At 38.5% G+C, this 24,606-nt stretch overlaps 1 pseudogene across 1 annotated transcript in view; it reads right to left on the minus strand.

Moving 5' to 3' along the window:
• The window catches only part of LOC18431540 (trafficking protein particle complex II-specific subunit 130 homolog), a 40,167-nt pseudogene extending 16,042 nt beyond the window's left edge, over positions 1 to 24,125 (minus strand). Inside the window, exons 1-3 of the transcript XR_016049570.1 lie at positions 23,788 to 24,125; positions 21,454 to 21,668; positions 15,769 to 15,860 (exon numbers count right to left, since the gene is read on the minus strand). The product of XR_016049570.1 is annotated as a trafficking protein particle complex II-specific subunit 130 homolog (transcript). The remainder of the gene's footprint in view (positions 1 to 15,768; positions 15,861 to 21,453; positions 21,669 to 23,787) is intronic.
• Between the last annotated feature and the right edge of the window lie 481 nt (positions 24,126 to 24,606).

Raw genomic sequence — 24,606 nt, forward strand, 5'->3', positions numbered from 1 at the left:
TCAACGTGGTGGTGATGATCATTATGAATCTCAGTTTGCAATTTTACATCTATTTCCTTGTTTTCGCTGTTTTGACTTTTGGGAGCTGGGAATGAATTCACAGGTCTGCTAAGACGTATTTTTGCTTGTATGGTATGGCATGTAATTGATGAATCCATAAGGGCTTATGGTCATTAATCCATATTCCCCAAATGTTGTATGACTGAAGTGGCTGTTATTCGTTTCAAATTCAACTTTCAAGTTTCAAGTTTGGGGAAGTTTCAATCTCCCAAATTTCATAGTTCAAACCAATGTAGGAAAAATTGAACTGGAACGGTTAACCGGACATGGGGCCAGAAGAGGTTCAACCAGCTGATTCAACCGGCCTAACAGGGCAAATCCCTGGAGGTCAAAAAAGTGTTAAAAAAATAAAAAAAGTACAAAAAACATTTATCAAAATATGAAAAGAATATCTAAAGCATGATTAAACAAAGCACATCCAAATGAAGTTGAAAATTAATAAAAAACATGGATTTTAAAAAATCGATTTGTGCCCAGGTGTATTTTTAAAATTTTCTAAAAACAACGAGAAAACGTAAAAAAAGTATTAATGGCCAAAACAATTTCCAATATTTTCCAAAATGTTGAAAACTATTAAAAAAATGCATTATAGACAAAATCCCTTATTTTTTGCAATTTTAGATTTTTTTTAATGGTTTTTAAAATACCCATCATGTTCACCAAAACCGGCCAAAATTGGAACTGGCCAATCGCCAGTTCCAATCTAACCAGGCGATTAGAATTTGAACCGCTTGATTTTTTCTACACTGGTTCAAACTTCAAACTCGTGTATGTATGCACAACACGACAAAAGCACACAAAATATGGTTAATTCTTTGGGGATGCCCAATCATGAGGTGCCCCCTTGGGCAGCCTAGGCGGTGCCTTGCACCTTTTAAAACACTCGTATAATAAGTTACCCTTTTTGTTTTTTGGGCTCCCATTCAAGCAAAAGTGAAGGAGAAATAGGACCAGACAAAGCAGCCAATTGCTTCACTAAAATTTGAAATTCACTTGGGAACCTAAGCCCATCTGGCATTGGAGTAAATACAGCACCTTAGGATCTTTTGCTAAGTCTCATTCAGCAGAAGCTTTGGCATTGTTGAGTACTTAAAAACTCCACCATTTCCTCTCCATGAAGTTACTTCTCAAGGGTGATTCCCCCAGTGCTATTAGAAAGGCCAAACTTCTCATGAGGAAGACATGAGGATATTATTAAAGAAGTCTATATGCTCTCCAAGAAAAGAGACATCTCTAATTTATCACAAATAGAGAGAGGCGAATGGTGAATCATATTGTCTGACGAGAGAAAGGTGGGGGGGAGCCACACTCATGATTGGAGACACCTTGTTACCAACTTTTTTTTTTTAAGAGATTAACATTTCTATACTATTGAAGAGAAGAGCACAGTAGGTCAAAAAATGAGGCATCCCACAAGCTGGGAGGTCTTTACAAAAAATGACTCCCCAAGGGGGGGAGCCTAGGGAGCTCTATACAAAAAATTAAAGGTCCCTTCTAGGTAGTTTGTATACAACAAACTGCAGTTTGGATTTCTAGGTAATCACAAAATGAAGGTCCATGGACAAGCCAGAAATGGTATCCCAAAAATGGGGGGTTAGACAGATGATGCAGCCTCCTTCATAAGGGAGTCAGCTTTGTGGTTTCCTTCCCGCCATAATGCTTCCATGAGACATGCATACCCCTGCCTATGTGCACACTCTCTTAAAAAATATGAGCAAGCATCCAAGGCCGAGGGGAGAGGCCAGAGGACCACCGGATTACATTCTTGGAATCCCCCTCTACTACTAGAGAAACACTCCACAGAGGATTAAAAAGCTTTAGGCCCTCGAGGAGAGCTAGCACCTCTGCCGTATTGGAATCAGTGTGGACGATGTTTTGAGAAGGAGGTAGGGGTTTGGCCCACATGTTTCCTAAAAAGACCCCCTATCCTTGAGGGGTCAGGATTACCCAGAGAGCATTCGTCCAAATTCAGTTTAGTTTGTCCAATGATGGGTGGAATCCACAAGGAACCACGGGTAATGCAAGCTATCCTAGTGTAAAGTAAGGTTTCCAAGTGTTGGAGGAAAGTCGAGTAGGGACTCCCTTTGAAAAGTTTGTGATTAGAAGCCCAAAAAATAACAAGGGATTTGATCTTTTCAATCATATCGCTTGGCGAGGGCCTTTCACGTCTAAAAATTCTGCTGTGGCGCTCTATCCCAAGGGTAGCATCAATGGAGGCCTTCCAAAGGGAAATCCCAGCATTTTCCAGGCCCTTTATGCTGCTCCGTGGGGTCCCAGACCTTTTATTATGGCTGAGCTTGACTTCCATACCTTGTCAGAAGAACAGGCTCCATGGCTGGAGCGTCCCTCCCTTGAAGAGGAAATCTTGAAAGCCTTAGATGACCTAGCCAAAGATAAAGCTCCTGGCCCAGATGGGTTTCCCATTGCCCCCTTCAAAATCTTTTGGGAAACTTTTCACCCAGACTTCATGAGTTTCTTCACCGAATTTTTCCACTGGGGAATACTCCATAAAGCCATTAACGGCACTTTTATTGCCTTGGTCCCCAAGGTTGAAGGGGCTGAGGAACTACAGGACTTTCGCCCTATCAGTTTACTCAACTCCTATAAAATCCTGGCTAAGGTGTTGACCTCAAGATTACAACAGGTCCTTCCCTCTATCATCTCGTCTTCACAGTCGGCCTTCATTATACATAGGCAAATCCTGGACAGCACGCTAGTTGCCCAAGAGTGTATCCACTCAAGGCATTTGGCAAAAAAGCCTGATCTCTGGGAGAAAGCGTACGACCACGTTTATTGGTCCATACTGGGTGAGATAATGGCAGGAATGGGATTTCATGAGCGTTGGAGAAATTGGATGAGAGGTTGTTAATCTCATCCGCATTTTTCGATACTCATCAACAGAACCCCAAAGGATTCTTCCCTTCCTAGAGGGGATTACACCAAGAGGATCCTATCTCCCCCTTCCTTTTTGCAATCTCAACAGAAGCCTTTTACCGCTCCTTGTCTCGAGTATACCTGGCAGGTCTCCTCATAAGTTTTAAAAGTTCTCACCGTGGGCCGCTTGTGTCGCACCTGCAATACACAAACGACACTTAGGTGTTCCTCGATGCATCTCCTAAAGAAGTTGAGAACTTGAGGCTCTATCTTAAATGTTTCCAAGTGGCCACAGGCTTCAAGGTCAACATGAAAAAATAAAAAATGATGGGTGTAGCTGTCGCTAATGCCCAAATCAGAGAGCTTATTCCTAATTAGGATTGCAAAGTCGAGGATCTCCCCACAACCTATCAGGGTCTACCTCAGGGGCTGGGAATACCGAAAAGAGACATTGGTCTCACGTGATTGACAAGGTTGATAAGACGTTTGGCTAGATGGAAAGGGAGATACCTTTCTCGAGCGAGTAGAATCACTCTAATCAAAGCAACCTTAGCCAATGCCCCTGTGTACCTTATGTCTCTTTTCAAAGTGTCATCTTCAGTGGCAAATCGGCTTGACCAACTTATGAGGAACTTTCTCTGGTCAAGACAGGTCGAGAAAACAAAATATCATTTGATTTCTTGGGATAAGGTCTGCTTACTCAAACATCAGGGGGGGTTGGGGATCAGGCTCCTAAGAAAACACAACATGGCCCTTTTAGGGAAATGGTGGTGGCGCCTAGCCACTCAGACTGATTCTCTCTGGGCTCAGGTACTACGAAGTAAATACAAGATTCCTGAACGCACTTGGGTGCCGTAGAGGAGACATTGGAGATTTGCTTCAACAGCATGGAAGTTGTTCACCTCCTCCCTCGCATTGTTCAAAAAATTCATCAGGCTTCATCCAAGAGAAGGAACAAGAGTGCGTTTTTGGTCTAACCTTTGGTTTGGACATGCGTCATTAAGGGAACTCTTTCCATCCCTTTACGCCATCGAGGCAAACAGAGATTCTACAATAGAAGAAGAAATGGTGTCGGAGGGAAGTCGAAGAGTGTGGAACCCCTCATTCAAAAGAAACTTCTCCGAGGAGGAAACACACCACTTTCTCTCCCTGTCGGCAACCTTGCACATTTCTTTCATCTCGTCACAAGGGAGGGATCAGCTGCTTTGGTCTCGTGTCCCTACAAGGGTCTTCTTAGTGGCCTCCTTTTACAAGAAACTCATCCAAGCTCCCATATTCCCCCTAAACCCTCCATTGGTTCTTTCTAAGGTTTGGCATACTATAGCGCCCCCTAAGGTGCAGACTTTCAGCTGGATAGCAGGTTCTCAAAAGGCACTTACTATCAATCATCTCCAAAAGAGAGGGATTCCCATCCCCAACAGATGCATCATGTGTTGTGCGAGGAGGAATCCAATCCCCACTTATTCATCTATTGTAATCTTGCCCACGACCTCTGGAGTCTACTGCTACAACTATTCGGTGCAATGAGTAACACCAATGTCAGTCAAGGACCTTATAGCTTCGGATTATGCATTCCAATGGCCGAAGTATGGAAGGCTGCAGTGGTGGAAGCAACCATTTGGGTCATCTGGACAGAAAGAAATGCCAGAAAATTCCAAGGACAGGTCAGCCAAGCCACAACACTCTTTAACAAGGTTACATCCTTAGTAACCTTCTGGGCTTCTAACCAATACCTCTTCAAGGGTATTTCTGTGAATTCCTTCCTCAGTCAATGATTCTATTCCACCGACCACGGAAGGCGAAAACATCAAGCATCTAGAATCCACCACCTGACGAAGCCATTAAACTTAATTTCGATGGGTGCTCTTTGGGGAACCCCAGCAACGCAGGAGCTGGTGGTGTCTTTAGAGATCACCAATGCAATAACCTTTTCACCTACTCCGAATATCTTGGCTTTCAAGATTCCCAATATGCCGAATCAATGCCCTACTCAGAGACCTAAAAAGTTTCAATCAATCTTGGGGGTAAAACCTTATAATGCAGGGTGATGCGTTTAACATCATAACATAGGCAGCCGGGAGATCTACACCTCCATGATATCTTGCTTCGATTTTTTATGAGATTACATGTACATGCAGGGATATGGCAGCCTTTTGGATGCATACCTAGAGGACGTCCAACGAGTTCGCCGATCTCCTGACGAAGGACGGAGCTAGGGCCCAAGACGAAGATCAAACCCGGTCCATCTCCTTTTTTGCTCTAGACCGCAGAGGTTAGACTTAGAAGAACATCTTACTGTATACGGGCAACCTTATAAGCCCATTTTTTGTAAACTCATTGCAAGGGGGCAACCTTATAAGCCCATTTTTTGTACAGGGTCTGTTGACCTATTTTTTACCGAGAGTCACATCTAGAGGGTACTCTCGGATTAACCCAAAATTGTACTCTATCTCTTCATAGCAATACAAAAGTTAACGTTTATCAAAAAAAAAAATGGATTTATCTAACTCAAATTTTTATAGTGAAAAAAAAAAGGAATCGCATAATAGTTTTGGACGTTTTGATTTAATAGAGAGAAAAAAAGCTATGACCCTAACAATGAGCTATCGTGTTTTTATTAAACCAAAATGGAAATCTGGAAAAAAACTATGATCCTCCATTTCTGCTTCCTCACCACATATGCTTTTCGCTACTCTAAAGGTTCTCTTTTTCTCTTTTTTTTTTTGATGAATTTTTCATTTTTAAATAACCTCAAATATCATACAAGTTCAATCATTTCCAAAGTCTTGCCCACATGGTTATAATTAAAAATATATATATATATTCTCTCCACTACTTGAGATTTAGCAAGCAAAAAGTATATGTTACCAGATAAATAGATATAAGGCGTAATAATTAATATAGACAGTAATAATTAATATAGACAGAAATATAAAATTTGAAAACATGAATTTGCGATCATATTTTAATAAAAGTTCAGAAAATAAACACATAAATTTATGCTTGCAATGAGAAAAATTAGGACTAAAGACCACTAGAGGCGCTCTCTATCAAACTCGTAAAAGACACGGGCAATTTCTTTAAATATAAAATTTTCATCAGAGATTGCACGATGTACTCAGTTCTGTCGCATAGACCACGATTAGTTGAACAAAGCAAATATATCATCGTAAAGAGCTTAAGGCACAAGAGGCTCAAGTAAAAAGCTCGAGCAATTGTCCCGCATCTGAGAGTTATAGGCAAAAGATGTTGCATAAGTAGCTTGAGGCTCACACGTGTTAGCTTTCCACTTGCACATTACGCCCTACAATGCCATACGTGATTTGTTGGGGCCAGCTAATGGTTGGGGCCCACTCTAAAGTAAAAATATGGGTTGGGCCACCGCCCCTCTCTTAAAAAAAAAAATCAAAGATGACCATACCCATTTCAACACATATTAGTATTTAAAAAATGAACTTGCAGAAATTCTCCCCCCCCAAGAACCAGTTCAAGATAGAACCGACCAGTTCAATTCTGATAGAATCGGCCAATTCTTGACAAGACCAGCAAGAGCCGACCATTTCAAGGGGGGACCGAGCCAGGTCCCGATATATGATAGGAACTGGACTGGCTTCAACAATATTCTATCCGGATCAAGCGATTCCGATCCGGATTGGCAGTTTTTAAAACCTTGGCCTCCACTAAGTGAACATAAAAATCTTGCCCGAAATTGTATAATGGAATCTTTCTTGCTCTCTTACTTCTTAGTTCAATAAATTCTTCAATGGGTCTATTACAAGTTTCCTGTTCATCTCCTCTTGGAAGAGGATCAACACATTCTGGTTCACTTTTGTGATTTAAATTCTTAAAGTCTCTATATTCGATTATGGCATTAGAACCTAGTTCTAAAAACTGGTAGGCTTTTACTGTTTTGTGCATACCCTATAAAATCACATCTAGAGGTTTGGGCATTGTTTCAAAAAGCGAACCGCCCAGCGCCTAGGCAGCCCCTAGGTGATCCAGAAGGCCTGGGCGAATCGCCCAAGCCTAGGCGGCAAAACTAGGCGATGGTCCTTGGGCGGGGTGATGGTCCTGGGCGGCAGCCCAAGGCCTGCGCCCCGCTCAGGGACGGAAATGATTTCTTTTTTTTTTATTCTATTGAGTGTTTTTTAGAAATAAAAGCTTTTAAGGGTGGGCTTTAGGTTCATTTGAAACCTAAACCCACAAGAACCCATTTTAGAGAGAGAGAAACCTCAAAAAAACTAGATTTTGTGATTTTCATTGGATCGAAGTGTTTCTCAAAGTTACAAAAAATGGATCCAAACATCACCTAGGTAGATTAAATTTAGTTTTAGAGTTTTTTAATTCTATTAGAGGGTGTTTTTGAATATTTTAGCACCAGAAAACATCTCAAAGGTGGAAGTTTGGAGTTCAAGCAATCAAAGTAAGTGCAAAACTTTATTTTCTATATTGCTTGTTTTATTTTGAGATGTCTTCTTCAGGATATAGTCGAAGTGGAGATCTGGGTTGAAAATAGGGATATAACCTGAATCCAAACGACAAAAATTACATTAGATGCAATTATTGTGAAAAAGTTACAAAAAGGGGCATAATCTGGTTTCAGAAACATCTTACCGGTATTAAGGGGATGTTACCCCTTGTAAAAATGTTCCTGAATCAATCAGAGAGCAGATTAAGCAATATATGAGTTCTATAAAACAAAAACAGGGATAAAATCCTTGTCATTTGAATAGGTCTATTTATAATTCTACTAGAAGAAGCGATCCGGGTTGGAAGAATGGTCATAACCCGAAACGAAACAATAAATATTGTATAAGGTCTAATTTTTGTGAAAAAGATACAAATGGGGCATTAACCGATTCAAGAAACATCTTGTCAGTATTAAAAGGAATATTGCTTCTTATAAAAAGGTTCCTGAAGCTATTCGGGATGAGATTAGACAATTTCTGAATTTAAAAGAACCAAAAAATGATGAAAATGAGCCTTGTTCTATAGAAATATCTCCTCCAGATTCTTCTAGAAGTAGTGATCCGGGTTAAAAGTGGTTATAACCCGAATCCGATTGACAAAAATAGTATTAAATGTAATTATTTTGGAAAGGATACTAATGGGGGTATTTACTGGTTCAAAAAATACCTTGTCGGTATTAAGGTGGATGTTGCCCCGTGTAAAAATGTTCCTAAGGCTACCAGTGAGGAGATTATTCAATTTTTTACTTTAAAGAAGCACAAAAAGATAGAAAAGGGTAGAGCAGCCAAGACTCCTAGGGTCTCATCTGCACATAGTAAGAGGGAGGTAGAAGAAGAGGACGAGAAAGAGGCAGATTCAGAAAAAACAGATGAGGACGAGCATTATGTTGAGAAGGGAGATGACTCTGATGATGATGACCTAGAATTTAATGCAAATGGTAAGGCTTACCATATTCCTTCTGATGATGATGACGACGACTGAAGAATGAAGAGTTGAATACGCTGGAGTGCTTAACTCTTGTGCTTAACTCTTGGTGTTGACCGTTGAGTGTTAACTATTGTGTCTTAGATTGTATATTTTCTTTTTCTTATTTTTCGTTTCTACTATCTAACTTTTGTGTATATTAGACAATCAGTGTATGCTTGTATGGTTTTACTGTTTTAGCATTGTATGAAAATATGGATTATGGTCTTATGGATTATCAAAATTCTCTTCTCGACTTCTCCTCAATTCCTCATTCATGGAAATATTAAATATGGATTATGGATAGATTATAAAATATCAAAATTCTCAAAAATTCTATCTTTTTTCTTTAACCTAAGCCGCCCAGGTTCTGAGCGGCCGCCTAGCTCTTTTTGAAACACTGAGTTTGGGGTCCCAATTTATTTCTTTTTAGATCCAGCAATCCAACATATGCGAAACAACCTCACACTCTGAGAAAACCCAAATTTGATTTATTATCGAAACAAAGCTCATAGGCTACATTTTCTACTTTCTTATATGGTATTTGATTTAATTTGAAACACGCAGAAAGTAAAGCATCACCCCACAAATGCAAAGGCAAGTTGGAACTGATGATCATAGCATTGACCATCTCCACCAATGTCCGATTGTTTCTCTCGGCTAAGCCATCTTGTTGAAGGGTGTCTGGGGTGGTGCCTCAGTGGATAATCCCTTTGTTTTCACAAAAATAGAAAAACTCATTTAATAAATATTCCCCAGCTCGTCACTCCTCAAAATCTTAGTTTTCTTATCAAGTTGGTTCTCAACTTCGGCTTTATAAACTTTGAATTTCTCAAATACCTCATCTTGGTTCCTTAACAAATAAACATATATGTACTGAGAGAATCATCGATGACTATGATGAAGTACCTTTTTCCTCCTCTTGTGAGGACAATATTTAGGTCACAGATATCATGTGTACACGCCCTAACAATTCAGTATTCCTCTCAACTGAAGGGAAAGGTGTTCTTATTATTGTGCCTTGAACACAAGTTTCATATTTACCATCACATACATCACCACATTAAGGGATTAAGCCTAACTTAACCAAGATATTGATTGAAGTAAAATTCAAGAAACCTATTCTAGCATGCCATAAATTGGAAACACTCACAAGATATGCGGAAGTGTTTTTTATTTTGTTACTTAAGTCGAGTTGAAACATCCCATTACATGAGTACCCATTGCCAACAAAAATACCTCTCGTGATCAAAATGACCTTATTAAATCCAATGACCATCCAGAAACCGTGCTTATTGACGCCAAGTTCCTTCTCATTTCCAGCACATAAAACACATTCTCCAAAGTGAGAACCTTAACCGAACTGAATATTAGGTCCCTTGTGCCTTTACCAAGCATCCTTATAAAGGCTTGGGTTCCCAGTTGGATTGAGTTCCCATCCTCCAACAGCTCATAGGTTTCAAAATAATCCCAGTTGCAACAAACATGAATGGCAACACCTATGTCTACCCACCAACCGGAATCATTTTCAATTAAATTGACCTTAGTGGTTATTGTCACAAATATTTTTTCTTTGGTGGTTAAGTTTTGCTTGGTTTAAGGGCTTTACAACCCTCTTCCGGTGTCGGCACTCCTTAAAGTAACATCATGGGTTCCGATGCAATTAATAAATACATTTCTTTTTAGACTTTTTGTCTTTAGAGATGTCTTTTTGCTGTTTGGAAAGAAAGGCATCTTGTTAACAGCCTTCTCCTTAGACTTGTGCTCTATAAGGTTTGCCTTTGCAATGTTCAAAAATTCAGGTGACCGGTGGATGAAAGGCCAAAACGCCTAGGTGGGTCTTAGGCGGATTTCTTAGGCGTTGTGCATCTAGGCGCTCGCCTTAAGGCGGTGGATGCCTAAGTGGCATCTTGATCCAAGCAAGTTGAGAGAGGAAAATAGGCCTTCAGCAAAGGGTATCTGGGGATTTACCCCCATTAAAAGGGGAAAAAGGGTTTTGTTGAGCATTCTAGTCCCCCAAACCCCTTTTGTGTATTTTAGATAAGGAACAACTATCTAAAAGACTTAGGTTTTGAGATTTTTCTCAAGATCAAAAAAATTAACATTTTTGATTTCTTGTGATATTCTTCGAGTTTTTTTTTCTTTTTGATATACTTACACATTTGTAGTTGAAAACTTGAAATATGTTCTAATTATTTCCCAGTTTGGGCCTATATTGAATTTATTTTGAAAAGCTTAGTGTATTACAATATTTGAATTGATTTTTTTTTTAATAATGTGTTATGATTGATATTCTTTTATTTGATATTTTTCTTTTTTGATATTTTTACATGTTTATAGTTGGAGTATTTTGGGATTATTTACTAGTTTGGGCTTATATTTTGTGAAAAGTTTAAAACTTCAAATTAAATTCAAGGAAAGCATAGAATGAGACCATTTAACTTCGATATAAAGTGGTCACAATAATCTTGACCATTGGATGTAATACTGGGTGGCTGCAATTATTCCATTGACTAAGCTCAAACTTCAAAAGAAATTTTCTCGAACTTTGTGACATATCCAAGCTATCAAATTTCACATCGGATGGTTGTAAGTAATGGTGACCACCTTGTATTAAAGATAAATAGTCTCATTGTATACAATCCCTTAAATTAATATTTTGTGAATATTTAAATTGCAAAACCAAATCTTTGAGGCCCAAAAACTGCCCTTGGGGGACTAAACCCTTGCCCTAAGAACTCCTTGCAGCCCAGCATGTCCTTGCGCTCCTGGGAGCCCACCTAGGCAGCCAAGCCCCCAAACTGCTTAGGCAGGCGCATCCAACTTTTTGAACATTGTGCCTTGGACTAAAAGTGATGCAGGAAAATTTGAGAAAACATTAAAATCAGCAAAGAACAAGCCAAACACAAGAACAATTCATCAACACCCCAGCTAGAGTTGTAAATGCCTAAGCTTTTCTTTTTTCTCAATTCTGGAAAATCACGTGACTGACTTCTCTTAGACCCCTACGTACCTCTTTATAATATTATTTAATGTTCCAAATACAAAAGTGTCCAAACAAATATTAAATTTACCCACATTACCTAACTTAAACTTGAAATTCGTAATGATAGTTTTACCTTGTGAATAGTACTCTTGAACAGTACTTGTGAACAGTACTCATAAAATAAATAAAAAAATGTAAAAATCCAAGAATCCCTAAAAAACTAAAAACCCTAGAAATGAGCTCTAAAATTAGAATACAATATGCATCACTTGAAATTGAATAAAAATTAAAAATAAAAATAATTTTTCCATCCATCATTCTCCCCTGGTTGGAGAAAATTCGTCCTTCTATTTTGAAGTGTGCTAAGATGAAAATAGCATCAAAACCACCTTCTTTTCTTTGTTAGCTCAAATATTATTCGTGGTACAAAAAAAATTCTCAAGAAACGATCCTGATATGCATATTGATGAATCAATGCAACGTTATCAAATATGGCTATCCTTGAATTCCTATTGGAAATCGTGTAGGCAACTTCAAACCCAATTTTTTATGTAGAGGCTTTCTCAATAGCTATTTCATTACACTCTAGAATTAGGGCCACAATTTGGGGCTTATGAGTCAACCACGCTACTATGCGCCACTCTAATTCCAATGCCCTAAATCTGATGAATCCTCCACTTGTTCCATATCCTTAAGATCTTTGAAGGCTATGATTTTGATCAGTCCCCTTGTTGCCTTCGCTCCATATTCTTCACGAGCAAGATCCTCTCCCGAAACATCTTCATTTTCATCTCGATCTTTATCATAAATTGGATCCCCTAAAGATCTTGTTGTTCATCGGAGTATGTGTCGAAGATTGGTGGTGAATCTCAATCTACAACTTGCTGATTTTCAATGCATTGTGTCAAAATCAAGAATCTCATCTTTCAAATAAAAATCCCTAGAGTGCTAATCATCCACATCTAGGTCTTCTGTCACTATCCTCATCACTCGACTCCCCACATGGAGTGCGAAAGTGAAAAGACTTGTACTCGAGATCCTCTTAGCAGAAAGATCACCGTCTTACCCATTATTGAGGCTCACGAACTGTTGCGTCAACTGCTAAACTTGCCTTTCAAATTCATCAATTCTATTATCTTTAGAATCACATGGTGGATATGCTAAAATCCCCCTTCCATGACCCGTTCTTGCTGCCATGGGTCCACCGATTTCATAAATCCTAGGCAGATGATCAACAAAAACGTGCTAAAATTCAGCAAGATCTAGGTTAATTTAGAAAAAAAATGGGTCAAAATCAGCAAACCCTAGACCCCGACTGTAACTTCCCGGCTTCGTTGTTGATCTAGGGCATCAAAATATCAACGTTATAGTATTGTCTGTATGGTGCTGCAGTAACGTCCGTACAATGCTACAGTACCTTCTGTTCACTGCTACAGTACCTTCTGTACATCGCTACAATATTGTCTATGCAGATCATCAGGCTCATTTGATGCAAGAAAATTTGAGAAAATAGTAAAATCAATAAGGAACAAGCCAAACACAAACACATTTCAAAAAAACCTAGGGTTTCTTCTCTACACCTAAGCTAGGGTTGCAAAATCCGGAGCTTTTCATTTTCTCAATTTTAAAACGCCACGTTACTGAATTCTCTTAGATCCCCACCGCCTCTTTATAATATTATTTAATGTTTTAAGTATAAAAGTGTCCAAACAAATAATAGATTGACTCATATATATCTTAACTTCTTCAAATTTGTAATGATAGTTTTATCCATGTGCAATGTTTCAAAAAGCGCTAAGCGGCACCTAGGCAGTCAGGGGGATCCAGGCCGCCCAGTGCCTAGGCAGGCGCCCAAAACCTAGGCACCCCAATAGAAATAATTTTCTTTTTGGGATTTTCTCTCTCTCAAATAGCCTCTAATGGATTTTAGGTTTCAAATGAACCTAAAACCCACAATTTTGCCCCTTTAGTAATAAAAAAAATGACCTAAAAATACCCTCAAGGAGTCGCATTTCTGCCCCTGGGCAGCCTCCTAGGGATATCCGCCTAATTTGGCCGGCTAGGTCTGAGCGATGCACCCAGGCCTTTTGGACCGCCTAAGTGGCCACCTAGGCACGGGGCGGCCCACTTTTTAAAACACTGCCCATGTGAACAGTATCCATGAACAGTACTTGTGAATAGTGCTTGTGGGTGGTACTCATGAAGTGAATAAAAAAATATAAAAACCCTAGAATCCCTTAAAAAAACTTAAAAACCCGAAAAATAAAATCTCGAACTAAAATCATAGTATACATCCTTTGAAATTGAAAAACTTAAAAATAAATTAAAAATAAGAATATTTTTGCCCTCTATCAAAAAGTCCCTTGCCAACTAAATTTTCCATAGCCACATCTTTCATTTCCAAAAGCCTATTCTCTTCTTCAATACGAAGAGACTATTGAAGTTGAACAAGATCAACATCAACCTTCTTATGTTTTATTTTCTTTTGGTACTCTCTCCATGATGGGGGTAACTTATGAGTAATGGCTCTCACCTTTGAAAGCCTCACTCAACTCCACTCTGCAGCATTTAAGAAGCTGTAATTCATATACTTAACTAAGCATAGGCTTATTTTCAGTAAATTTAAAGTCAAGGTAATTGGAAATAAAAAATGTTTGATTGCTTGATTATTTGGTCTTGTATTTGATCTCCAACTCATTACATACATCTTTTTTTGTAGAAAAAGGTCCATTCGTGTTGAAGATGGGGATTGTGAGTGCGTTGAAGATGTCTCAATTGCATGTGAAGTCATTCTCTATCCACTTCCGGTGAAGTTTTGACTTCTCCTCTCGCTGTTGTACTTGCCACCTCTAAAAGTTCGACCCCATCAAAGTGGTCAATATCACTGCTTTGAAAGACTCCATATTTCACCTGGGCTATTGTCTTGAATTGTTGGAAATGGGAGGGTGAAACAGGTAAAATAATAAACAAAATATCATACAATATCTCTTATTGCAAGCGTGATATATCGCTTTCTCAAGACAATATTTGGCTCTTACTAATAAGAATCAGTTTGCATCTCCACCAGGCAAATTTGTCCTCAGGATATGTGGGAGAAGAGGATTATGAAAACTATACAAATGCACAAGTATTATGAGATCAAAAGCACCAGAGTTGCCTCATTCTAGAGAGAGAGTTCTCACAAAACACTTTAAAAAGAAGAAAATTTAATATGTTAAAGTCGTATAAAAACTAGAGGAAACAATTTCCTATTTAAAAAGAGATAAAGTGCTTTTGGCAACTCCATGTAACTACATAAGTCAAGAATTGCACCTCTCAAAATCTCAACCGCCAATGCAGTGCATACGCTACAACTCGACATCCAACGGTCATGCAGTAACTTTTTGGGTTCTAGGAAAGCAGTGGTCATGCTTTCCAAGCGTAAGTCAAAAGTCACACGATGTCTCTTCGGTTCTAGAGAAACAACCGTCACACATTATGTACAACTTCTTCATCAATGGAACACAAGTACCGAAGCACACCAATCCACCAATATCGCATGTCTTCGCTGGTGAGGCACAATTCTCCACAACAGGCCGATCCACATGAACTATCCAATGGGGCATAGTTCACCAGAGTGCACCAATCCACCAGAATTGTGTTAAGTTCAAAAGACACATTACCAGGACGCCACTATAGTCTACTAAAGGCTAAGCTAGCTGCGGTAAAAAGAAAGACGAGCCACGAGCCCGAACTAGACACGTGCTTGGACAAGGGCGCTTCATGGAGTGTGCAAAGTGTAAAGTGCGCCATCAAACGCCCTTGCACCCCCCGCCCTCGCCCTCGCCCTCGCCCTCGCCCTCGCCCTCGCCCTCGCCCTCGCCCACGCCCACGCACACGCACACGCACACGCACACGCACACGCACATGAGAGTACAAGTTCTCATGTTATGATTTCCCTGCAAAGCCCTTTTCCGCATTTGGTTTTTAGAATACAAGTGAAGAGAACATCCACATATTTAAGCAAGGCTTCCCTCATCCACATCTTCCATGTGGAATAAATAACCTACTACTTCTCTTTTTGCAAATAGGATAAAACACACTTTCCAACACATTATACCTTCCAAAACACTATGGAAGAAAAGGGATATTATTTTTAAACAGCAAAGTATTTTCCAAAGCAAAATACTCCCATCACAAACCTGTTTCTAGATATCAAAGTTCTAGTTCATCATATTCTCGCAAGGAGATGGAGATGAGCCATCTCAAACATGAAAGCTAAGCTCTCCTGAGGACCAAAGACAAAATATTAGGAGTCCAGCTAGTGACCACTTTAATACCATAGAAAACTCCCACTCATCTTTTGTATGTGAACAGACATTCATTAGAATGATCACTCTGACAAAAATAGAATAGATAACAGCACGAAAGCCTACCTTCAAAATAAAGAAGTTACAAAAACTCCACACTGGCATGAAAGGTTGTTCACTGAGCTTGCAAATCTCCTCCTCCTAGAATTGAAACACATCTGTCCAAAGTATTTCTAATAGATTCAATTATCCTGGAATCAATATCTTCCCATACAGATGTTTCTGCTCCATGTATATCTAGTTTGCAGCACTTGTAAGCATGTGCAGTACCAATTGAAACAGCTCATGCAATCAAGCAGGGCAATCTTGTTAATGTGTGTAAGAAGAATAAAGACTTAAGTTGGAATTAAATTCACATTGAAATAATGGTACCATTTCAAAAGAGAGGGTGCATGCCCTTCCTAATGATGCAGTTTCAGAACATCTTTTCTCTGACAAAATGATTATTTTTTTGGAAAATTCATGAAACAATTCTGTTCTTTTCAAATCTATACAAACTCCTTACCAGGAGCCCAAATCAAATCTCATAACTATTATGTACCATATGTTACATAGTTTAAGGAGCCCATGATTGGAAGTTCCAAATACTATGCATAAGTCAAGAACCTTAACATTAAAAACTTCAAAATATAATATTCCAGAATGATAGTAAAAAAACAAACTTTGAGGTGCACAAACCATTTGTGTTAAGAAATCAATATCTTCATAATAACACAAACTTGACAATAAAACATGATGGGAACATATGATCTAAAATTGAAGTTTTATGTTCAACCAAGATACAGGATAGCATGAACCTCATGCTCCAAAAGGATACACAGAAAATGTGACACTACAAGTCCTTAAACAAGATAAATGAAAAGAGAAAAGGCAGAGAGTTCCCACAGAAAATCTAATTTAATGAATATGAGTGAGGAAAGGGAGGAGCAAAGAAACCCACATCGCATAGGTAGCAACACACAAGAATAACAAGCACAAGGTAAAGACTGATATGTAACACAAAATGCATGATCAAAATGTGCATTCTAGTTCCATATATCCCTCCACTCTAGGTAATTAACCAACCTAAATCCAAATCAGTGTTTTAAAATGCGGCCACAACGCCGCATATGCGGCCGCATCATGCAGAAGGTTCTCGCATCCGCATCCCGTTCAGGCGCATATGCGCTTTTGACAGATGCGACCGCATATGCGCCGCATCAGGCCTCATCATGGCCGCATCAAACCGCATCTCGCCCGCATCTGTTTCCACGAAAAAAAATTTCGATTTTGCCCTCTGGGAGGGGCAAAATGGTCTTTTTTTGTTCCAATGTTAGGGAAACTGTTTGGGGGGTTACTATACCCCCTAATCGAAGATTTCCAGCCACTTTTTGTGGCTTTTTTTGTATCAAATTGAAGGAAAAAAAAAATTTGGGGAAAATTTTTTTTTCATCCAAATCTTCGATTTGGTGGTTGTTTGATACTTGGATGTTCATTTGATGCCTTTTATTGTTGATTTGGGGATGTTAAGGTGAATTTGTGATAAGAAATTGGGGATTTCAAAGGCCGTGAAGAAATCGAGCACTACTTCATAGGGTCGGTAACTTTTTATTCCTTCTTAACAATAATATTGTTATACTTATTTTTGGGGCAATGTCTTCTTCCCAATCTTCTAGTAACAAGGATCCAGCTTAGAAATATGCTAACCTAAAAAATCCAAAAGATAGAAATTGTGTGATATGCTTGCTCTGTGGAAATACTTATATGGGTGGTATTTTTTGACAAAAAGAGCATTTAGTCGGAATTTTTGGAAATGTAAGAGCATGCCCACAAGCTACAGATGATATAAAAAAGGATATTAGAGAATATTTGGATAGATTGAAAAAAGATAAAGAGAAAAACAAAAAAAAAAAGAATTACTTGATGATATGCAATTATTTGAAGATGTTGATGATGATGATGATGATGATGATATGTCTAATGTTGCTACGAGGCAAAGGGGAACTCATACTCCAACCGCAAGAGAGAGGGTTATAAATATTGGTGGTAGTGCTGAGAGAAGAACACCTCTCTCTTAGGGGCCAATGGATTCTTTTTTCACCCCTAGCTCCGAAATTGTGGTTTAGGAGAGAGAAAAAAACAAAACAAACCACAATTGACAATAAATATAAGAAAGAACAAAGGAAGTCGGTATGTGAGTGGATTGCAAAGTGGATTTACATGGCCGGCATTCCTCTTAATACTATAACTCTGGATAGTTTTGCATGTATGGTCCAGGCAATTGGGCAATATGGCCCAGGACTTATTCCTCCTTCACTACATGAGGTTAGGGAGCCACTGTTGAAGGATGTTGTATTTGATGTGAATAAAATTTTGACTTCTCAGAGAGAAGGGTGGGAGAAATATGGGGCCACTATTATGTGTGATGGTTGGTCCGATGGGAAATCAAGGGCTTTCATTAATTTTTTGGTTAACTGCCCAACAGGTACTTTTTTTATTAAGTCTATTGATGCATCAGACAAGTCACATGATGGTAGATACTTATCTGGCTTGATGGATGAGATTGTCGATTTTGTTAGGGAGCAAAATGTGGTACAAATTATCACTGACAATGGTGCCAACTATGTTGCAGCTGGGCATTTCTTGACTTTGAAAAGGAAGCATATGTTTTGGACACCTTGTGCAGCTCACTGTGTTAATCTTATGCTTAAAGAAATGGGTACAACATCTTTACTTAGTGAGGTGATTTCAAGAGCTATGTTTGTTGTTGGATTTGTTTACAATCACACCATAGTCCTAAGCATGATGAGGTCTTTTACAAAGAAGAGAGAATTAGTGAGACCGGGTATCACTAGATTTGCCACGCCATTTCTCACTCTTCGAAGCCTAGCCAAGCAAAAAAGTGCCTTGAGGACCATGTTCGCTTCAGAGCAATGGAGTCAAAGCAAATGGTCAAAGCATAAGGATAGGAGAAAAGCTGAAAAAATTACTTTGAATACATCTTTTTGGAGTCAAATAATTATTGCATTGGAGGTGGCTCGCCTTTTAGTGAGAGTGCTTCGACTGATTGATGGTGATGCAATACATGAGGCAATGAATAGGGCAATAACTGAAATAAAAGATGTTTTAAAGGATGGTGAAAATATGCGCAAGGCTATGCTTGAAATTATTGATAGGAGATGGGATACCCAGCTTCACAGGCACCTCCATTCAGCCGGTTATTTTCTAAACCCATCTCTTCACTACAAGCACCCATCCAGTGAGTCAGATCGTGTAATAAATGGTGGGTTCTTAGATGTGCTGGAGCGGTTGGTGCCAGACAAAGATATCCAGGATGAGATCCAGAGCCATGAATTGATTAAGTTCAAGTTAGCCTTGGAAAACTTTGGGAGAGATATTGCCACTCGAAATAGGGACACTACAGATCCAGGTAAAAGCCAAAAGCCCAAAAACAATCTTACTTGTCTCTTACTTTATGTATAGTTTCATTGTTTATTTTATACCCTTAACTTTTAACTATATTCTAAATTATAAAATATTATACAGCTGCATGGTGGGCATTATATGGAAGCGAGACACCAAATCTACAACGTTTCGCTATTCGAGTGTTGCATCTCACATGTAGCTCATCTGGTTGTGAGCGCAATTGGAGTGCATTTGAGCATGTAAGTCATTTACTCCTTATTCCTTAATCCTTATGTCTTGAATTTCAATTTTCTAATCTAAAATCTAATTTATCTGATTTCAAATTTCTACCACAGCTCCATACAAAAAAAAGAAATAGGTTGGAGCAGAAAAAGTTGAATGATTTGGTTTATGTGCGGTATAACGAGCGGCTTAGGGAAAGGTATGAAAATCGTACGAAGCTCAACCCTATTCAATTATATGAAGCTGATGATGATTCCATAAGTGAGCGGACCGTGGATCCAAGACAAGAGTGTGTGTTTGAGGGTTAGGATCTTACATGGCTTGATGTCGAGCTAGCAACAGGGGTTAATGAAAAAGATCGACCTAACACTAGAGCACAAAGGAGTAGAGGAGTTGCTGGGTCTAGTCACACTCGCCCATTAGCTTCAGAGGTCGAGGAGGAAGGTGACTCAGAGGAGATTGATGAAGAAGAATACATGGAGGTCGTCGAGGATGATATTGATGATGCGCATGACGACTCTCAAGATGACTTGTCTGATTGATATTTGAAAAAATGAAGTTCAAATTTCAAAATTGATTCTCAAAATGGATGATTGTATTAATTTATTAACTATTAGCTCTTCTTGAGCTTGAATTTTGGTTTGTATTTTGTAATATCACTATTTTGTGCTTATGGTTGTACTTGTGGTTGTTGATGGCTGTGCTTATGGTGCAAATTTGTGCTTATGGTTGTTGATTGTTGAATGCTTTATGAAGCTAGTTTCAAGTTTCTAGTTTCTATCAAGGGATAGTGGAGAACTGGATACAGAAATCTCCGACAGCTAATAGTTTTGAAGTTAATCATTAAACTAAAATACCTATTATCACATATATCACCTTCATATTTTTTCTATGCATTACCTTATTTTTTTAGATTTTTTAGAATTTTTTTACATTTATTGACTGCATCATCGCGATGCACCCGCATCCGGGTCACATCGAGCTGCATCGGCCCCCCACCGCATCAGGGCCGCATCCCGCATTTTAAAACACTGATCCAAATAATGAAACTTCAATAAAATAGAATACTGCAGAGAGAAAAGGAGAGGGGATTTAGTGTTTGACAAAAGATCCATGCCATGAGAATTTGGGCCATAGCTATGAAGGCTACAGCATTTTAGCATTGGCCTAAGCCTAACAAAGAATGGACAATTCTGACAATGTTTATGCATATAATAGGCAATACAAAGCTATCAAAAATAGAATTTGTACATCTATCATCGATTACTCACTTTATGTCTACAAACAAACATTTCAGTCCAATTGTAATGAACATTAGATACTCTTGTTTTATGGGTCCAGACACTAGATTCTCTAATCGTATAATGTGTCTAGTAATAGTTTTCAAGGTATTTTCTCTTTTCTGATAAATAACCTCTGTGGATTAAGGATTAGCAGAAGAAGAGCACTGCAAAGATAATATTACAGCAAATGAGAGATTCCCATACAATCAAACCCACTCGCGAGACCCCATTCTGGGCCACCATATCAGCTATTGATCTGCTTTCGATGAGCAATCTGGAACAAGATCACCTTAGAGCCTATGACCTCTATAATTTATTGTGACACATATGCAAGTCCCTGTAGGACAATTGATTATGTTGGTTTGATACTTGAAGTGGATTGAGACTCTATGACGATTATGAAAAAACAGAAAGGACTATTTGAAGACAAGCATACAAAGATATTATGTGAGAAAAAGAAAAATGCCCATGCTTGAACATGATCTGCTCTGTAGATTGTACCAGAGTTGGGGTCAGGAGTGGAGAGGGATTGGGAGTGTGGGATCGTGAAAGCTAGAAGCTCGCTATGGTCAAGATTGCTCTCCATACACCCTGAATTTTAGTGATCTCAATCTCAAGATATTGGGGAACTCTATCCGAACTTTTTAGGATCACAAGATAAATTCTAGAGGTCCGAGATCCATATGGTAAAAGCATATTTTTTCCATCTGAAAAATGTATTGAACATGATTTTGCAGCATAAGAAAGGGTAGAGAGAGCATGAAACTGAGACAAGGGTATAAAATAAAAAGAACCTCACAAGTATGAAACTAGGACAAGGATGGTGAATACTGAATATTACCTCACAAGTGACAAGAACTGCAGTTGCATAGGGTTCACGGAACCAAAACAAATATTGTTCCTGTGGAAAGCGACTGCGGAGGCGAGCATCAGTTGTCAATATGAACTCAACAGGTAGATTTTCAACATATACAGGATTCCGAGTCTTGTTATTGAGACAAGCTTTTTTGAATGGCAATCATGCCTCAAATCCATCCTTGACAGTAACATCTTCAACTAATAAATAAAACAAGTATAAAAGACATAAGCAACTCAACAGTGTAAAAGGAAAGAAAGAGTGTAATAGTCAAACCCACAAAGTAACCGACTATAAAGTATTGCTCCAAATGTTAAAACAGTACACCAAGGCTATACAGATATATACAGGCATGCTCAAATTGTACTTGGTAATTACTGTGTGTATTCACGAATGCCCAAGAAACACACTGTTGTTCACTTTAAAAAAAAAAAAAAAAATTGACTAGAACTGCACCAGAATCTAGAGCAACCAACTTTAGATGGCCTACCTATTGCAGAACTGTTTTTCTCCTTTAAGGATCTGCAGTTCGATGATGACAAGGAATAAACAGAATTTTATAATCCCAAGTATAGAAAATCAGAGCCAAATGACGCATTTGTCTGTTAAAGACTGGCTAGTATTTCAGTTCTTACTGTGTTTCAATAGATATTTGACCATATAATAGTTCATTCTAATATATTAATTCAGTATTCACACAAAATGTACACACCAGCGTTTCAAAAACCAGACCGGCCGGGTCAACTAGCCTTCCAGAAATCCAGCCTGGATTGGGGAATCAAACGATTCTCCGGTGTGAAAATTGGTCAATAAAAATAAAAAAATAAAAACTTAAAGTAATAAATACAAATAAAAAGTATAATGGCGATTTAGCCAATTTGGATTGCCCAGTTGCCTAACGGAACAAGGCAACTCCATCCAATTCGGACCGATTCCTGGTTCCGACAAGGAACCAGGGTGGTAGAGATCAATTCCCGATCTGTATGGGTGATTCCTGATCTAGATTGGTGAATTTTAAATCACTTGTATTCACATAGAAATCTACTATAGTTACTCTTTTTCTCTCTCATTGAGTGGCATAGTTCAGATTCTAGTGCACCACATCCAATATCATTGATGTTTAAAACTTTAAATCATAAAGAATTTTCCTGCACTTTAACAAGGTATTTTTGGGTGGGTGGGGGGTGGGGGGTGGGGGGTGGGGGGTGGGCGGTGGGCGGTGGGGGGTGAGGGGTGCAAGTATCATCTAAAATACCTAATATGTAGTTCCACCATTTATTTATTTTTGTAAGAACTTAACGTAAAAAGCATTTTAAAGCTTGCCTTTAAAGTGTACACAATCTGAAAGACCTAGTTCTGTGTTCACTTGATTCTTCACTTTTCTTAATTTCCTCCGTAAGCATCTAGGCAAGGTGACCTATTACCCCATCCAAGGTAAGCTGTTTATCACCATGATCCGATACAAAAGGAATTAAAAACACATCCAAGGCACTTCTATTAAGTAATATTTGTCTGGATACAAGTGCCAAGGAAAGCATATGCTGATGAAAACTACAAAAGTGACTTCTCAATTGCGTCAACTTCCTACCCTCCTTTTTGTCCATAGAACTCTCTGGCATTATGCTAGGGAGAGAAAGCAAAGAAACCTGTTCCACTGCTTCTTATTCTAATTGGTTATAACCATGTACTGCCCTAAATCAATTGACTTCGAAACATAGATTGACAACTTTAAGGCACATCTAAGATTTTCCGTTAGCTGATTCATGTTGTGTAATAATTGCATATTAGCTTAGTTGATACAGAATGGAAAAATCAAGAAATGCACAGCTCCTCCTCATGGATGGTAATGAATCATGTGGTCAATTAATATCGATCTGATTTAGTATTTGAATGATCAATTTCTCACATTACTGTCAAGAACTCTCAGAAAGCAAAGGCAAGAGATGAACTTGACAATGAAAGAATATAAACTAAAATCTGGCAAGATGAATTGATAAGCAATAGAAGAGACTGGCATAGCTTTTCGAACATCAGGTCACCATACCCCTAACGTTTTGAACAAAATGTTCCACTGGACCCATCAAAATTACTACTTAAATTTCAGATAACCGAACTCAATTCATCTTGACCAGCATTATAATAACCAGAACGAATCACAAACAAAATTCAACAATCACGGAATTGAGATAAAATGGCCGTGGACCTCTCAATGTTCTTCATCACATCAGCCTCAGCGTCCATGATGCATATGAAAAAGTTAATCAGAGATGCATGAGAAACACAGAGAAACCAATCAAGGTAATGGAAATTAGTGCACACCTGCTACGACCAGGCAGTTTGACGAGCTCTTGATCGTCTGAAACTGAGCTAGGTAATTGGCCATGGAGGAATGAGATCTGATAACGAAACGATAATGGATTTGTTAAAAAAAGAAAAAACAAACCTAGAATTAGGAGCAAAAAATCGCCATATTCATCGGTGACAGAATTTTATAGGCCGCCTGGTAAGAAAATGCAGACCCGGGGTGTGATCAGCTACGAGTGTTTCCATGGAATTCGATTTACCCGCGGCCGTTAGTTGGGTGTCACGGTAGTATACAGTGCAAAATGTAGAGTAAATATGGGGTGTCGCAGTAGTATACAGTGCAAAATGTACGCAGTAGTATACAGTGCAAAATGTAAAGTAAATATGGGTGTCGCAGTAGTATACGGTGCAAACTGTTAAGTGAATTGATGCGAAATAATAATAATAACAATAAGAATGCAGTTAGCGGCTAGCCTACATAGCAACGCGGGCTTGAGAATAAATATATTTTTTAAATATAATTTGATCTTTAATTTTGGAGAATATATAATCTTTAACATAGAGATTATGAATATGAAAAAAAAAATGAATTATAAATAATAATTATATTAAAAAACATTTGGATTGTTGTTACAATTATTTTTCTGATGGACCACCTATTTGTATCCATCTCTAGGATGAATGCTTTATACCTCTTAGATCCCGTATCGTAGAAATGCAGTCCATCCCGCATGAAACAATTGTTCTAATAATAATAATGAATTATAAAGAAGTAGAAAACCACTTATTACTTTTATATTTTTTTTTAAGCAAAATGCACTAAAATCTTATTTT

The sequence above is a fragment of the Amborella trichopoda genome, chromosome 2 (assembly GCF_054954075.1).
Source record: "Amborella trichopoda isolate Santa Cruz 75 chromosome 2, AtrichopodaSantaCruz75HAP2 v2.0, whole genome shotgun sequence".
NCBI lineage: Eukaryota > Viridiplantae > Streptophyta > Magnoliopsida > Amborellales > Amborellaceae > Amborella > Amborella trichopoda.